Source organism: Nyctereutes procyonoides, unplaced genomic scaffold (genome assembly GCF_905146905.1).
Source record: "Nyctereutes procyonoides isolate TBG_1078 unplaced genomic scaffold, NYPRO_anot_genome, whole genome shotgun sequence".
In the NCBI taxonomy this organism is placed as follows: domain Eukaryota; kingdom Metazoa; phylum Chordata; class Mammalia; order Carnivora; family Canidae; genus Nyctereutes; species Nyctereutes procyonoides.
Window position 1 is genome coordinate 35582133 of NW_026575133.1, and position 17446 is coordinate 35599578.

Below are 17446 nucleotides of genomic sequence, written 5' to 3' on the forward strand. Positions count from 1 at the left end.
ACAGCGTTAGGAGTGCCGAGTAGTAGGGATCCCTGGGTGGCGCAGCGGTTTGGCACCTGCCTTTGGCCCAGGGCGCGATCCTGGAGACCCGGGATCGAATCCCACGTCGGGCTCCCGGTGCATGGAGCCTGCTTCTCCCTCTGCCTGTGTCTCTGCCTCTCTCTCTCTCTCTCTCTCTCTCTCTCTCTCTCTCATGTGACTATCATAAATAAATAAAAATTTAAAAAAATTAAAAAAAAAAGAAGTGCCGAGTAGTAAAGCAACAAATAGAAGAGCCAAGAGAGGTCTAAGAGCAAAGAAGAAAACACGTCCAATAGGAAGTTGAGGTAGAAACTTTCTCGATAAATGAACACTTTTATTTTTGCCACAAAGGCACCCACACTGTTGCCGCCCTGCACCGCGCACACCCAGATGAAGGGGTCCTGGGGCCTGCAGCGCCATCAGCCGGGAGGGACCTGTGCACAGTGCACACAGGTGGGCCTCCGCACGACTAGGATGGGGAGTGACCTAGAAGGAGGACACCCAGAAGGAAGGGTCTCGGCGCTTAGCCGCAGTCAGCTGGCCGCCGTCAGCCGTGCGCCAGAGCACGCGGCGTATCCAACGTCTACACCCGCGCAGATGAGAAGCATCCTTTCCCTGCTAAGAAGCAACATGAGCCGGTTGTCAGTAAGAGAAACTTGTATGGACCTGGGACTTGTTGGTCCCAGCTGAATGTTTCCTAGAATTACCTGCTCCCTAAGGGACCGCTCCGAATCTTCTCAAAGTTCACCCGGTGTCGGCTCTCTTGGAGATGGCTTCTGAGCTTCTGCAAGTGTCACCCTTTTTTTATGTGATGGAAGTGCCCTAATTCTAGAGCCTGTTGGAAACAACAAGAAAACAAAGGTTATAAGTAATTTTTACTTCTGAACGGGTCTGTAGGCCCCGTGCAGAACGGTGGGGGAGAGAAGGCGAGACCGCAGTATATGGCTGACACCGAGGGTTATGGCGCAGGTGTCCCTGCAGGGAAACTACAGAGTTCACGTGGGTACAGGAGAATGCTTAGGAAGAATACCAGATTAATAAGTCCTCCACTGTTCATAATTTTAAAAAAATCCCCCAAATGGGAGGAAGTACGTAGTTTTTTTCTGAATAGGTTAGAGATTAGAGAAAGTGGAAGTCAGCTTTCCACGGCTGGGAAGCTCTGGAGGCCTCGTGCTCACGTGGACAGGGGACCCGGCACCTCCCCGGGCGTCGCTTGCCATGCCGGCCGTGTCCGTAGGGTGTGCAAAGCCAAAATGGGTTCACTCTGGCCGAAAGGACTCCCTGACGACAATCCACCTGTTTCACATTTGCCGCTAATTATTAGAAAAGCCCAAGAACCGGTAGATGGTTTTGGTGATAGGAACCTCCAGACGTGCGATGACAGAAGCGTCGCCGACGACCCCTTCCTTCTGCGCACGTGGGGACCCGGCCGTGTCGCCGGCAGAGGCTGCTGGTGGCTGCTCTGCCCACGATCAGTGTTTGTGGTTGGTTTGTCATTCTCTTTGGATGTTTCCCCGCACGGTTAATTTTCACTGTGATCCTGAAGCATTTTACCCCGCCACCATTAGGCCCTGTGGGCCCCCTTTTAGGAAGGAGAGTAGAGGGGGCACAGGGTCCCCGCGACCCCCAGAGGCAGGTGTGCTCAGAGCCCTGACATGCTCACTCATCCTTCCCCAGCCTTTAACACATACACGCGAACGCGTTCCTCGCACTACGATTCTAGTTTTGCGAGGTCGTGGACCACACATGGAGGAGGGCATCCCGTGTGTTGGGCTCCTCCGTGTGCGTGTAGCTGTTGATGACTGTTGTCAATAATCCGCGTTCTGAACAGTGAGTTCATTTTCCCGTGGAAGCTTGTTTGCAGCCGCCGTCACACGTGGCGGGTGAGCATCCCGCGTGCGTCCTCGGGCCGCCTCGCCCTGCCCCAGCGGGGAGGGGGCTCAGGGTCGGGGCGAGCGGCGTGGGCTCTGCGTGGCCGTGCCGGTGTGTCCCAGGCGGCTGCTCCGGTGTGTACTCCGCTCAGCGTGTGCACGGCCGATCCTTTCCCTTCCTGGTTTTCCTCTTCACTTCCACTTGTGCTGTGATCTCGGACTTACAGGAAAGTTGCAGGAATAGAGCAAAGATTTGCTATAGATGTTTATTTATACAAATAACTTTTTTGGGAACCGTTTGGAAGTTGGTCTGGGTGCTCTCTGCCCCATGTCATCCAGTACGTATGACCCCGAAACAAGGACAGTCTCTCGGCAGCTCTGCGGCGCAGCGATCAGAATCCGAAAACCACCAACGGTGCAGCAGCGTCTTAAAATCCTAGGCTTTCGTCCGATTTTGCCAACTGTCCTCATAAAGCCTTACATCTGGAGAAAACCTTGGCCCCTCGGCTCCTCCGGACCAGCCTCTTGTCTTCTGTGTGTTTCATGACATGAACATTCTGGAAGATGCAGACAGCCGTGCTGTAGCGAGCGTGGGACGTTGCAGTGTCCATGATCGGAGTGCGGTGACGCCCCCAGGGCTGGAGCCACCACAGCCCACAGCGATGCTCTGTTCTCTGTGCGTCCTGTGCCGGGTTCCAGGTGGCCGGCGTCCCGGTCCTGGGGATGCTGACCCGACCACTGGGGTAAGGTGCTGCTGCCGGGCTTCTCCCTGGAAGGTTAGTCTTTCCTTTTTCATCGATAAGAATCTTGTGGCAGATGCTGTGGGAGGTGCAGATGCCGTGTTGCTCCCCAAGCCCTGACCTCTGGCTTCAGCGCCCTGGGTGACGGCGGTGGCCCCGGGTTCAGCAGCCACGGGTGCTGGTGGCGACGGTGGTGGCGACGGTGTGGTGGCGACGGTGGCCGAGTTGTCACCACGTGCAGCGGTTGGCTTTCTCCTACTGAGAACTTCCCTCTCTTCTTCATTTATTTCTTATCTGTTTATTTATCTAAAGTAGTTTGGAGCCATGGATTCTTATTTTATTAGCCGGGTTCTGATTCTTCCTTAACGTGATTTGTTCTGCTGCCCACAGGGTCCAAGCTTGCCTGATGGCGGCCCCTTCATGCCGGCCCCTCCCGCGGGTCCCCGTGCACTGGCGCCCCGCTCAGCTCTCCACGATGCAGGACAGTAGTCGGGTCTCCCGTGGGCCTTCCCTGCCCTCCCCTGGGTCTTTGTCAAGTTCTGTTCTCAGCACCAGCATTTGGAAAGCCAGCTCTGCCCGCAGGCTGTGCCGACCTCGTCCCAGGCTGTGAGCAGGCCACGCTGGCAGGGACACCCACGCATGGCCTCCCACCTAGGTGGGTCCCCGTGACCCGCAGAGCCCACACCCATGCACATCCTCTCCCTAGGTGGTTCCCTGTGACCCGCAGAGCCCATGCACACACACATACCCTCCCACCCATGTGGGTCCCCATGACCCATGGAGCCCATGCACACCCTCCCACCCAGGTGGGTCCCCGTGACCTGCAGAGCCAAGGCCACCACTTCTACCTCCAGTGTGGCTCCACAAGGCCCGGTGACCCCCTCTTTCCCGTAGTGTCACCCCTCCTCCCACAGTGAGAACCCTCCCTCCCTGTTTCCCTAATCTCCGTACTTGCTGATTTAATCCCAGAATAGGCTCCGAAAGAATTCCTCAATCTGTGCCTCCAGGGGAGAGCAAGCCGCTCACCGGGTCGGGTGTTTGTTCAGCGCGTGCCGTGAAATACGGCCCGAGCCCTGCGCCTCAGAGCTGCGTGGGTCGCTCGTCGCGCCCCGTCCTGGCCTCCGCGGTTGTGTTACTCACTTCAGATGTGGTTTGGTTCATTTGTTTGTTTGCATTTCAGTTTTTCCCTCTCTTCATACGTTTTTATTTTATTTGTTTTCACTTTCTGAGTGTGTGAGACGGGAGTGCCGTGCTGTCCCTGCAGCCAGTGGTGGGTGAGAAACGGGACTGAGAGGCGTGGGGCCCCCCGCGTGGCCCGGCTTCCCCCGGGGCCGCCTGCCCCCAGCTCCGCCCTGAAGGAGAGAAGAGCAAACACACGTACTTTATGTTGGATTCCGTGTTGCACCCGAGGAGCATCACAGGTAGCGCTCTTGCACGCGCTGTCGCACACCGGAGCGGCCCCGGAGCCCTGCCGCCCCCCCACGGAGCCCCCGGCCTGCACTGCCCGGGAACGAGCGTGTGCGCACGTGCTGCCTCCGCTGGACCTGCACCTTCAGGCTGCCCCTGCGGGCGGATGAGCTGCCCCTTCTACAGAAGATGAGCAGACGCATCCTTGGGCTCGATTTTGCACAACGTGCCCGTAGGAAGCCTGCACCGGTTTGCGGTCCCGTGCCCCCGCCCGCCGCGCCGCGCCTCTTCCCACACGGTTTGCAGAGCAGAGGGTGTTACTTCTTGCCAATCTGACAGATAAGGAACGGAATGTCCGTGTGAAGGCCTCTTTCTCTCCTGACGCCTTTGGCCTGTTTTTCTATCTGGATTCTGGTCATCGTTCCCACAATTTTTAAGCACTTTTAATACATGAGGAATTTTAGACTTTATCTGGGAGGTAGATTGGAAATACTTTCCCCTAATCTGTCCACTGGATTTTGAAATCTTTGTGGTGCTCCTTTGCCATGTAAAAGCACGTCCCCGACCCCACCCCGGCACGGTTCACGTTTACCAATTTCTTTTTCTCCCTCTCCCTCTCCCTCTCCCTCTCCCTCTCCCTCTCCCTCTCCCTCTCCCTCTCCCTCTCCCTCTCCCTCTCCTCTCCCTCTCCCTTTCCCCTCCCCTTCCCCTTCCCCTTCCCCTTCCCCTTCCCCTTCCCTTCCTCCTCTCTGCTTCCGGCTCTTGAGTTGCAATGGGAAAGCTTTCCTCTGTTCCCTGCATAGGAGGAACCCCCACATCTTGTTCTGGGGTTTGTGTTATTAGTTCACTTTTTATGGCAGGTCCCTGGACCGAGAGGCCTTTATACGCGCGTGCGTGTGAGGTGTGGACCTACTTGTATCTCTTCCCGGTGGCTCCCCAGGGGGCCCAGCACCATCGGTTAAACAGCGAGCGGTCCAGACGCCACCTGTGCCGCGCTGGCCGGTCTGCCTGTCTGTGTGTCCGTCCTCCGCTGCCTCAAGCACGGCAGCTCCCGGGCTGTTTTACGGTCTGGCTGGAAGCGTCAGTGGCCCTCCCACACCTGGTGCACGTCTGTCCCGTCGCGGCCCTCGGGCTGGCGCGGGTCAGTGTGCCTCCGCCTGCCCTGCGGTCCCCAGCCGTGCGTACCTCTCCCTCGTGTCTTTGTGTCCCCCTCCTGGTTATCTCCTCCGCGCTATTTTACGGTTCTCCAGTTCTCTCTCTGGCCATGGCCGTTGGATTACTCAGCTTACTCATTTAGTTTTTATTTTTAATCATTAACAGTTTTTTCCTTACAAGCTGTATTTGGGTCATTTTCCGACGTGCCTGACCGTTTTCGATGTCAGTGAGGACAGGTGGCACGCAGTCTCCGTCTCCCCCTGCGCGCCCCTCCGGCGGAGCTTCGGGCTCTTACGGCCCCTCTTTGGCAGGTGGAGACCGCGGCAGAGAGAGAGAGGTTACGGGATCCGGGGCTGCGCAGCTGCTGAGTGACAGTCCCCGACAGCCACTCGCTCCCTGGATGACCCTGTTTGTTTCTTCACGCCTGGTGTTGAGATGCAGTTTGTGGTCAGATCAGATTTTCCTGTAATTGGAGTCTGCCCCGGCCTGACCTCCACTCCCTGGGCCATTCCCCTGCGTTTGATTTTAGATTGTGACTTTATGCCTCATACTGTTGTACCGACGTTCTTGGGGGTTGGGAACACGCCCATCCAGGGGCGATGCGTGTCTGTGTCTGCCTGGTGTGGAGCGGCGCAGGCCTGGGCAGCGTCACCTGGGATGCACTTCCAGATGCATCTGCCCCGGTGTCTGTGTCAGGTGTCGGAGGTTGTCGGATTCTCCCCCAAAGCCCTGCCAGGTGTCTGTGTCGTGGACCCCGGGGTAGTCGTGTCTCTTGATTTGCCCGTCCCCGCGGTGTCAGGGCTCCTGGGTGCGTCCCTTCGGCGGGGAGGTTTCCCAGCCTCCCTGGGGTCCATGGCCCCGTCCCTTCCGGCGCAGCCCCCGGCTTGGTCTCCTGGTCTTTAGCGGGGGCCCGAGTCTGGTGGCAGCCTCAGGATGGGGTGAGGTCCTGCCCGCCGAGGGTTCCTCACTCCCGTGACAGCTCGGCTGTGGTTGGAGAAGGATCTAAACACTTGATGCCGCGTTGCCAGACTCACAGGCTTCTCTGGGCCGCTCGGCTTTCTTCTGAGGACGCTTATTTTCACGAGGAGCGAACCTCGTCTCCCATGACGTCAGGCGCTGGCCTGGGGATGCGGAGGCCTGCCCAGTCACATCTGCTAAGTGACGAGGAAGACCTTGATGGTTCCTGACTGCGCTGCCCAACGTGAAGAGCGGGCCGGGGTCTGTGCCCGTCCTTCGGCCTCCAGAGGACGCTCCTGGAGCACGGCCGGCTCTTGGGCTCTGCTCTGAGCCCTCGCTTCCACACTGCTGAGGTGACTCCCTGCCGGTCCTGTGTCGCTGGTCCCGTCGAGGACTGCTGGTACTGCCCATCAAGAGTATGTTTAAAACTATGACGTGAGTGCGAGCAGAAGCCAGACCGTGCTGCCGAGCACCCCTGGGTGCCGGTTGGAGGAGGAGCTGGGGAGCGGGTGGGGAGCCTGTGGCGTGTCCGGCCTCCCTCCCCTCGCCTTCCCGGGCCCACGGACTGAGGTCGGGCCTGGCGAGGGAGCTTCGTACACCGGCTTCTGCCTCAGCCCGTGGGCACCTGGCGTGTGCTGGGCGAGGCCACCCGAGTTGTCTTCTCGAGATGTGCCCTCCTCGGCTCCTTGCCCCGCAGCCCCACCGACCAGGAACGCGTGCCCTGGCCAGTGCGAGGACACAGAGATGCAGAGACACTTGCCAGCCGTGATTGCAATTGTCCTGGCAGGACCAGGAGACTTCATCGTGTAGACGAGGCCCGAAAGGAGGGCGCTTTGCCTCAGGCCACCTGCCCGTGCCGGCCCTGGGCCTCGGACCGGGGCCCTGCCTTCTGCCGAAGCTCTCTGTCCATTTTGCCGGCCGCGTCCGTGGGGCCAGCGTGGACAGGCAGGCCACAGATTCCCGTCGTCTGTGCTGCGGTGCCGGGTGCCGGGTGAGCTCCCCGAAGGACGGTTGCAGAGAGATGAGTGGCACTTCCCTGGGCCGCGCTGGCAACAGCGCCGAGGTCCTTGTTCCAGCGACTGTGCTCATTTTTATGGAAGGCAGATATGAGAGTTTTAATTTAGTTGGACACGCAAGGAAAAGCCTGAATTTGGCTTCCTCTGTAGCAGTGCAATGGTTCATTTTTCTGAACAAAACTGTAAATAACAGTCGAGTGTTTGCTTTAGAATGGAGGGCGATAGGGAAGACTTTTTATTATCTGGCCTTGGCCTTCTTTCAAATAACGGAGGAAGGAAGGGGAGAATGTAAAATCGTGTGTGCATGTGTGTGGGTGCGCACGTGTGTGCCCGTGTGTGTGTGCACCTGCACACTGACCCCTCGGCGGCCGCAGGTGGAGGTGCTCACGCGGGGCCGTGTTCCTCGCAGGTTATGCGCCGTCGGGAGCGGGGCTCGCGGGGCTCCTCACCGGCTGTGCGGGGCAGGGATGGTGGCGTCTCTCGTTGGCCCTCGTGGACCTGGAGCGCAGGGCAGAGCGCAGGGCAGGGCTGCGGTGGCTTAGGTAGGTAGCGTCCCCGCCGCCCCCCAGGCCACTGCCCCAGCCCAGGGTGGCGACCCATCCCCGCCCTTGGAGGTCCAGGAGTGAGCATCCATTGCGTCCGGTGCCTTTCCATTGACTGATGATGATGACTTAACCCTCCTGTTGGGATCCCTCAAGTCTAAACTGAGACCGTCTGGTTGTGATTTTTGTGACTTTGGGTTTTTCGTGGAGACTTCTTTTGAGCAGTATTCTCTCTCCCCAGCTCATGATGTTACTGCCAGAGGGGACCACGGGATCTCTGCTCTTGGGGAGCGTGTCAAGTGATCCTTCCCGAGCTCCTTAGTCCCGGGAGGGGCCTTGGGATCGGGTGGGCCTTGCCCGCAGGTCCCCCTGCTGCGTCACCCTGGGGACAAGCTGCTGTGGAGTTGTTAGAGCCGAGCATGGGAACTGCGTGTGAAATGCAGCTTAAAATATACATTTAATGTTTAAAACAGAAACATGAACTAGTAGTGCTTCTGTGGCCGTGTGTGACTGGGGAGGGGCCGCGCTGCCCCCACGCTGCCCCCTGCCCTTCACCTGGCAGAGGGTCCCGGAGCCCGTCCCTGGCCACACGGCGCGGGGCTTCCTTCCAACAGAGTCCTCGGTATTCAGCGTCCTTTCATTTCTCGAATCTGTCATTTCCATCCTGCTGGCAGCACTCGGGCTCCTCCACTTCCCGGACGCGCAGAACGAGATGCTCGGTGTTGTGTGTCGGTGGATGGAGACAGCTGACGCTGGCTTAAGGGTGCTTCATCCTGCTATTTGTGTGGCATGTGGCACAACAGTCCGCACCGGCCCGGCTGGCTGCTTTGCCAGGGCCGAACGTTGCGACATGGAGCAGAACAAGTGTGCCGATGCCTCCGGTCGTCAGCTCACGTGCCGTGAAGGCTGCTGAGCGCGAGGATGGGCACCCGCCGCTGAGGAGCGCAGGGAGCCCCGGTGGGGCCAGGCGCTGGGACCTCTGGGAGCTTCGTTTTCTTCTTTGTGAGATAGAACGAAGGCTGCTCGTCCTGGCAGAAAGCACGATGGGCCAGGCAGCCATCCCATGCCTGCGAGCTCCTCTGTACGTGTAGGCAAACACCATTGGCATCGGATGCAGAGAGGATTATGGGATTGGCTTGTAACGGGACCTGACGGACTCATTCCCTTAGTGGCTGGTTAAGGAAAAACGGAGGGGAATACCAGTGATTGTCGCCTTTGTCCTGAGTTCCCAGGCCCTGCCGGGCGGCCCTGCTCAGGCTCAGCCCCCGGAGTGGCCATGGCAGCTTTTCCTGGGGACCTGGCCCGTGGGCTCAGGCCAGCTCCCTGTCTCGTGTTCTCAAGGCAGGCTCGGCGGCTGCACAGCCTCTAGTGGGTACTGGCTGCTTCTCTCTTTAGTTAAAAAAAAAAAAAAAAAAATTTCCCTCTATTTTTATAGGCAATGTAGCTCCCAACCCCAAGGAAAGTGTGGTCTTAGGTGGGAATACCAGCGGCAGCGCCCTTCTCTGGGAGTCTTTCAGATTGGAGCTGGGGCAGGAGGCCCCTTGGTGTCTGGTGGCTGAACGGGGGACATGGGCCTGGGAGCTGCTGTGTTCAGTTTGCAGCGCCAAACGGGAAGAGAGAGGTGGGCAGGCCGGCGGGGCTGCAGTCCACGACCTTGGACCGTCGGTGGCACTGGTCCCCGAGGCTCCGGGGCTGCCTGGCACCCGACTTTCTTGAGAGGGCCAGGGTTTCTCTGGTTTCTGGGAGCTGCCCCAGGGGCTTTCCGCCCAGTCTTCTTTACTGCTCACGCAGGTACAGGTATGGCCTTCATCCTTTGCCACCAGAGGAGCCCAGACTTTACTGAATCAGATGACGGATCTGAACCTGAAGTAGGCGACAGTGGAGGGGAGGAACGTGTCTGTGGCCATGGCACCTGCTAACATGCAGATCCTGCCTTGCCTGCTCAGCAGGGAGGGGCCCCCGCAGGACAGAAGGGGAAGCAGAGGCAGGTGGGGAGCCTGGGAGCGGGGGCCGGATGGGAAGCAGGCTGTGCTGCTCTGGCCCATCATCGCTCCCACACTGTGGCTCTAGTTTTGAGGGAAGTGGGAGGTGGTTGAAAAGACCTCCCTGTGTCCGACAGCTCTGGGAACCCACTGGGTGCTCGCTCGTAGGCCTTTCTTAGCGTATGGCAGCTCGTTGGCCCAGGAACGCGGCGCAGGCAGGTTAAAGGCAGGGTGTTCTTGACTGTCCAGCGGCCATGGCCTGGCAGTGGCTTTGGACATGGCTCCCCTGCAGCGGGGCAGCAGTGATTCAGGGGTCCCACCAAAGCAGTTTGCCCGTGTCTCTGTTTTGGGGAAAGGTGTGTTTCAGGGGCTTCCGCTTTGTGCATAGTGACCCAGGCCTGGCCTCTCTCGCTGGCGTGAATGGGCTCTTCTCTGTTCCCTTTGACCCTGTGTAACCAGATCCAGGTCACAAGAGAGACAGCCCCGCTGTGCACTAGGTGGGACCCCCACCCCCCTCGCCCCCACGTTAGGAAAACAACAACGTATTCCCAGGGCTTCCTCCAGGAGACCCTCCCAGGTAGCCGGGGGTGTGGCCGTCACCACGCAGGCCTCCAGGATGTCCTCTGCAGCCTCTGTGCTCTGCTCTGCACTCCTGACGCTCGTGCACGTGGTCTGGTCTGCTCCGTGACATCAGGGGCTAAGGCCCTGCTTTTTGCCTGGGGCCCATGTTTGCTTCTCCCCTTTGGAGGCAGTACCTTTCCAAACTGGGGGTGGGGTGGGGTGGGGTGGGGTGGGGGGCAGAGTCGGCCCTGCCTGGCACGGGGCGGGTGCTGCCCTGTGCTGTTTTTTTCCTGCCTGAAGTTCTGAGCCTGTTTTCCTCCGGGGCTCAAGGAACCTGCCTTGGCGTCGCCAGGCCTTCCCGCGGCAGCAGCCTCGGGTCCTCCGTGACATTGCACGCCCTTGGGGCCGAACTGTGCCGCTTGCCAGTTAAGTGTTGCGCTTGAAATAGCTCTCCCCCAGCAGGTGTCTGCTGCCCCTGGTGCAGCGAGGAGGGCAGGATCTGGAGGCCGTTGGACGCCACTGCCGTCCTTCCAAGTTCGCACGCTGCTCCCTGCGGGGCGCTGGACCAGGCCCGGGCCAGATGGCAGACACGGGGTAGTGCTGGGGGCTTCTGCCCACGGCTGGGCAGTCCAGACCGCCGGGGCCGGGGCCCACTGCAGTTCTCGCCAGTCAAATCAGCCTCAGCCGCTTCTGTGTATTCATAAGAGAAAATTTTAAATTCTCACTTCCCCTTGTGCAGAATGGTTTACCAGGAGGCCAGTGATCGCCCTGGGCCGCTCAGCCGAGGACGCTTCTGCGGCTTGGTGGTTAGAGCTCGTGCAGGGTGGTTCACCTGGAGGCGGGTGGTTGCCCTGACCACTCAGCCGAGGAGACTCCCTGCGGCTTGGTGGTGAGATGTCTGCCCTGCACGAAGCCCCCTAGATGCCCGACCGCCAGATGGGGGCCTCTGCCGTGGGGACTCCTCCTTCTTGCCCAAAGCGGATGAGCTACTCCAGGCGACCGTGGGAAACTCTGTGCCCCTGGCACCCTTGTACTTGACGCTGGCCCGCCTGTCGGCTCGGGTGGGTTCAGATGGCAGATGGCAGCCCTGGGGGGCCGCTGTGGAGCAGGCTCCTGAGAGGGGCGCCTCCCTCGCCTGCCGCCGTCACAGCCTCGGCCGCCGGGGTGCGCGTGGTGCGCGTGGTGCGTTTCCTTAATAAGAACCGCTGCTGCTTTCCAAGCTCGCGGGGGGGGGGGGTGGTGTGCAGGAGCATAGAATCCGGGGGGCTCCGGAGCCCTGGCACCCTTGCTCTGAGGCCGTCCCTCAGCGTGCCTGACGTGCGTCTCCGTCCAGGGCCCCGCGCCACCCTCGCTGCTGGGGCTCCTGGCCCTCTCTCGCTGGGACCCTCCGGAGCCTCCGTCCTCTGCCTCTCCGGGGCTGAGGTCTGGGAGGTCGACCCCGGGCCGCAGAGAACACCCGCCTTCCTCGCAGTTGCACGTGGAACGGGAAGAAGGAGTTGGGAGCGGAGCTGAGCGGGGTCAGAGGCGGGAGCTGTTGGCGTCTGGGTCTTCCCTCGGGGGCGTTCGCTGTGAGGCCCCCCCCCCCCCATCAAGCGCCACTGCCCCCGGCCTGTCGCCGCCTGTCGCCGCCCCCGGGCCCGCATCCTGGCCATTCCCTGGGAGTCGGGAGCCTTGAGGCTGCGGTGACCCCGCGCAGCATCTGCTTGTTATGTAATGTGACAACACGGGGATGAAATAGAAACCAGATGTCGGGGCGGGGCCACGCAGTCCTCATCAGTGGGCGCCGGCAGGGCCCGGCTCCACTCTCCTCCGTTCCAGGCCCACGGCCCTGGGACGACGGGCTCCGGGGGGGCGCCGGGACCGCAACCAGAGCCTTGGCTGACGGTGAGGCCCCGATCCAGTGCCATCCGCTCTCCTGAGAAACTGCGCGGGATTTTCCGCACCCTGTTACGTAAGTGCGGAGGTGGCTCTGCGTGGCCTAGTGACCTGCTAGCCGGGGTCCGTCTGCCGCCTCCTCCCCGACCTCCGTGCTCTGCGTGTGGGGTGTAAGGGGGTCCGCGGTGCGCCAGGCAAGGGGCTGGGGTGCGTGCGCCGCCCGCAGATAGCGCCGGGGGAACCGGGACCCCCCGCCAGCCCCTGTGCCCAGCACGGGGCGCCGCCGACCTCTCCTGGGACGCGGGAGTCCCCGTCACCTGTGCTCTCTGCCCGGGTGCCACGAGCGACGGTCTTTGCCCTGACACAGAGTGCCTCCCTCTCGGGCAGCGACAGCCGTCAGGACGGTGGGTGCATGTTTCACTTTTGTCTAAAAACCGAAAATCCCTCCTTTACCATTATTTTCCATTCGTAGGCTGATCTTCCAGAGAGATCTGTAGGTTCGGCACTTTGCTAAGAAGACCCTCTGGAAACAAAACCTAGAATCTTGGCTAGCGTCTGTCCCCCCTGGGTTGCTTTAAAGCCTCGCGGAATTAAGTTCTTGTCAGGAACGGCTGTGCTGAGGGTCATCCCGACATCCTGGGTTCCAGGGACCCAGCTCAGGGAGCCAGAGCCAGGTCTGTGGTTCCTTCTAGTCCCCAGCGTGAACCTTCCCGCTGGGTTCTCGCTTTCTCATCTCTGAAACGATGGCCGGTATTCATGGAGTGCTCCCTGGATGCTAGGCCAGTGCTAAGCGTGTGAGTGAAATCTCCTACGTAATCCTTAAAGCACACCTGTGAAAGTAGGTGCTTTTATGACCCCATTTCACTGTGAGGAAACAGCCCAGGGGGGTGGATGCTGCGCCCGGGGTCAGTTGGGCAGGGCCTCAGAGACAGACGTCTCCGGCTCTTTCCAGCTCTTGGCTGTGGCCTTTTCTTCCGGGGGGACGCGGGGCCTTCGCCGCCTGATGCTCCTGGGCCTCGGTCTTCAGTTTGTGCGGGAACGTCAGAGGCCGGGGCAGACCCTCACCCTGACAGTGAGGTTGTGTGCCGTTCCTAAACCCCTGGTCCTAGGAGAAAGTGTAAAACACTCCAGTGGCTTTATTCTGTTATGATTGTCCAAAAAGAGAACTCAAAAAAAAAAAAACAAAAAACCCACCCAGTGGCATTTGGAAGACTAAGCATGGTTGCCAGAAAGTTATCCAAGTAAGTAGAACTTTTCCTAAAATCATTTTCTCAAACAGGAGTTGTCCTTTGACCATTTAGAAAGCCGTGTTTAGGATCCACGGTGGGCCGTGAGAGCCGGTGACGCGGTGGGCCCCCGTTTTCCAGGCAGGTGCGGGGCTGCTGGCACCATGCAGAGCCCCAGGGCCCCTGGCTGGTCCGGCTGCCAGCCTTTACGTCCCACCGGGTCCCAGCAGGGGCCGTGGGGCATCACAGGGAGGCCGCAGTCACGTCTCGTCTCACGCTCTGAGGTGCTTTGTTTCTAGATGTAAACCCTTCTTCGTGGTTCTACAAACAGCCCATGTTTGTCTAAGGGTCTCGGGCTCGGACCCCACCCGCACAGATGGCTGCTGGGGCACGGAGCCTACTCCGGGTACCAGGCTGTGTGCCCAGGGCTCTTGTCCTCCCTCGTGTCAGGTTTCCAGACCCTTCCGGGCACCTGATGCCATAAGAAGGCAAAGCATGCATGGACACGGCCTGAGAAGGATCTTGCTGGCAGCGCGGCCCCTGGAGGGTGTGAGGCCAGAAGATGAGCTTGAGGAGCACAGCCGGTTCTGCTCCCGTGGGCCCTGCGGCAACCTGTCCTGCCGGGCGGGGGGTGCATAGCTCCCTAGGGCGGCGGAGCAGGAGGGGGCACGGGGTTCAGGCCCTCCTCGTGCACCCCCAAACGTCCCGTGCATCTCAGAAGCACTTTCCAGAAGGTTCTCTTTGAATAGTCCCTGCATGGTGTGGGACTGGGTGGGAAACAAGATGAGGGTCAGCGGCCAGTGTCTGGGGTACCCGGACCACCGGTACCGTCCCCGCACCGCATCCCCCGGTCACCGTGCAAGCCAGGTGGGTGCTGGGGCCAGGCAGTGTCCGTGCTTGAGGGCCTAGGTCCTGCCCTCTGGCGGGCTGTGCTGGGGACCCTGCCCCAGGTGGCCAGCCCTGTCGTTGAGCAGATGTCCGATGGCTTGTTTTAAATGAAGAGCATCTTGTCCTCCTTACATGTGTTTGTTTTTGCGTGGGGACCGAGGCCGGGAGGCGGAGTGTGCTCAGGGCACTGCCGGTCCGGCTGCGTGAGGGGCACAGACCGGTGTTCGCCCAGGACCACTTGGCCCGGGAGCAGGCGTCCGCCGCCTCAGCCAGTGACTCCGAGGGCCTCCTTGTCCTCGGTCCCAATCACTGACCTTTGGCCTCGGGTCAGCGGCCTGCATCCGACCGTCGGGCCCCGAGAGTCCTGCGGGGCTGAGCCTTGCCTGCCTTTTAAGTGTAGGAAGAGATAGATGGGAAGTGTCAGGAAAACAGCAGACATTGGGGATTTCTTCAGAGAACGGACTCCCGGGGAAGAGCCCGGTACCTGTGAACCCAGATCCATCATCACTTTCCAGAAGCAAGGCTGGTGCTGATGGGGGCGTTCTCGAGATCTTGAACCCTCCGCTGATTGTTTAAGTGTGATGATTCTGTCCTGCGGGCGGTCTGGAGGAGCAAGGGTAATTCCTTCTGTGGGGAAATGACCGTGCCTCCGCCTTTACCCGCAGTGCACAGTTCTCCATCATCTCAAAGACCCGGAACCCGATACTTGTCTGTGTTTGCTGCCTGCCTGGTCATCCTGGATGTCGTTCAGATTCATGGCCTGTGAGGGCAGCGACAGCTGTGTTCCCAAATGTGTTTAGGTAATGGGGCTTCGGAAAAGTGTTTGTTAGGGACTTGTCTGTGCAGATTAACTGGCGTGTGCACTTTGTGTGTGTGTGTCTGTGTATAAATACATTTAAATTTGAAATGCAAGTTTCATTGGTCCATTAGCCTAGGGATGGCTGGAATTTAGTGACTAAATGAAACTAAGCTGCACATATGCAAATAATTTGAGCATGATTGAAAACCAAACTGAGTTCTTATTTATCCTGCCTACAAATCTGGAAACTTGTAGGACTTATTTTGGCTTTCTCTTTGAAAACAATTCATGCAGAAATAGCGTTATATATGCAAAAGTACAAAAAAGGACGAAGAAAAAACAAGCCCTTTGCCCCTCTCCGGGCTCTCTCGCAGAGTGGCTTCCACAAACGACGGGGCAGGAGTGGGCTGTCCTGCCATCAGCTTTTAGGGCCTGGGGAGGACGCCCGTGGCACGGCCTTCAGGGAGCCCCGGGCTCCCCAGGAAAGGGGGTGCAGACCCCCAGCGCTCACTGAACCAGGCTTCTCAAAGCTGCAGGAGGGAGCGGGGTCCCTGTCACCGTCCAGAGAATGCACTGAGCATAGAGGCTTGCCACACGGACTCCTCACATCAGCTGCCGGTGCACCTGCCGCCTCGTTGAGGAACCCGTGGGCCACCAGCGTGCGTGAAAGCTTACCGCTGGGTCACTGTCCCTGTAGCTGGGGAGCACCGCAAAATAAACATAAAACAAGTAGGATGAATGTGGCTGTATTTGTGCTATTCTAATTGATTTCTCACCTATACTTGGGTTAGAGAAACACCCCCTGAGCCTTCGGGGACCCAGAAAGTGCTAGACTCCCTGAGTGACCCAGGAAAGGGTGCCGTCCAGACTGTGTGCACCTCACCGATGCCTTTGGCTGGGCCCTGTGTGTCACCGTGAAGACCTGGGCCCCAAATCATTTTCCTTCCCTTCCCTCTCCCTTCCCTTTCCCCTCCCTCTCCCCTCCCTTTCCCTTCCCTTCCTTCCCTTCCCTTCCCTTCCCTTCCCTTCCCTTCCCTTCCCTTCCCTTCCCTTCCCTTCCCTTCCCTTCCCTTCCCTTCCCTTCCCTTTCCCCTCCCTCTCCCCTCCCTTTCCCTTCCCTCTCCTTCCCTTCCCTTCCCTTCCCTTCCCTTCCCTTCCCTTCCCTTTCCCTTTCCCTTTCCCTTTCCCTTTCCCTTTCCCTTTCCCTTTCCCTTTCCCTTTCCCTTTCCCTTTCCCTTCCCTTCCCTTTCCCTTCCCTTCCCTTCCCTTCCCTTCCCTTCCCTTCCCTTCCCTCTCCCTTCCCTTTCCCCTCCCTCTCCCTTCCCTCCTTCCCTTCCCTCTCCCTCCCTTCCCTTCCCTTCCCTCTCTCTCCCTCCCCTTTCCCTCCCTCTCCCTTCCCCTCCCTTCCCTTCCTCTCCCTCCCTCTCCCTTCCCTCTCCCTCTCCCTTCCCTTCCCTTCCCTTCCCTTCCCTCCCCCCCCCCCCCCCCCGCTAGCTCTAGAAGACCATAGGCAGAATCCTGTTTTTCCACTTGAAAATAGGTGTCGTTTGTACAGCGTCATTCCTAATCCCCACTGAACAGGCTGGGGAACGGGGACGAGCAGCGTCTGCAGGCGCGAGGGGACAGCCTGGCTACTGGGCTCCTGCCCCCCGGGGCTCTTAGCGGAAGGCAGTGGTGTTTTCGGAGGGGGCACAGGGGAACATCGCCGTCTGTGCGAATCTTTCCCTCAGGCCCGGATCTCCTTTTGCAACAGCACGTCTTTTGAAGGAGCAAGAAGTTTAAACAGACTTAAACTATTTATTTTGACACAGTGAGTGTTTAGGACGTTTTGACGTACGCTGCGATGTGCCTTCCGCCGTAACTCCCAGAAGCCTTGGGAGTTCGGCTGGGCCTGGCGTGCGAGTGTGCTTTACACGTTACTAATAACGGAAGAACACCGTGCCACCACCTAGCGTCCCTCCCTCACCATCCGCCCGGTGACTGCACGGTGCACCCCACTCGACCCTCAGGCAGGTAGTGAGCCCTCTTGCACCAGGCACGGGCCTGTCCATGCCCACCCAGGGCCTCGGATCGAGGGCTTCCTGGCTCCACCTTGCACATTTGCGGCGTTCGTTTCATGGATGTGTGAGGGTTGAGCACCTGAGGTCGGCGGGCCTCGGTGGGGAGGCTGGGGTGGAGATGCAGGCCCCTGATGTGGGAGCTGGGCTGCGAGCCAGGGGACCCGGGGAGGGGGTGGCGCGGAGGACCTGAGGGGGCCACTGGTCACAGAGGGGGGCATCCTTAGTCGGTGCTCGACGGGGTGGGAGCTGGGGACCTCGAGGCTGAACGCTGACAGGGACCCCAGGGAGGGGACCTCGGGCATCGCAGGGGTTCCAGAGCCCCCCACCAAAGGTCCTGGGCCCGGAC

At 59.7% G+C, this 17446-nt stretch overlaps 1 protein-coding gene and 1 long non-coding RNA gene across 7 annotated transcripts in view; one reads left to right on the plus strand and one right to left on the minus strand.

The window, feature by feature from the left end:
- HDAC4 (histone deacetylase 4) overlaps window positions 1–17446 on the plus strand; it is a 276590-nt gene that overhangs the window by 61145 nt on the left and 197999 nt on the right. The window lies entirely within an intron of this gene.
- On the minus strand, window positions 382–5238 carry LOC129493867 (uncharacterized). The gene is made up of 4 exons (XR_008661221.1): window positions 4953–5238; window positions 3584–3984; window positions 729–856; window positions 382–639 (listed from the first exon to the last, which is right to left on the minus strand). It is a non-coding gene; the product is annotated as an uncharacterized LOC129493867 (long non-coding RNA).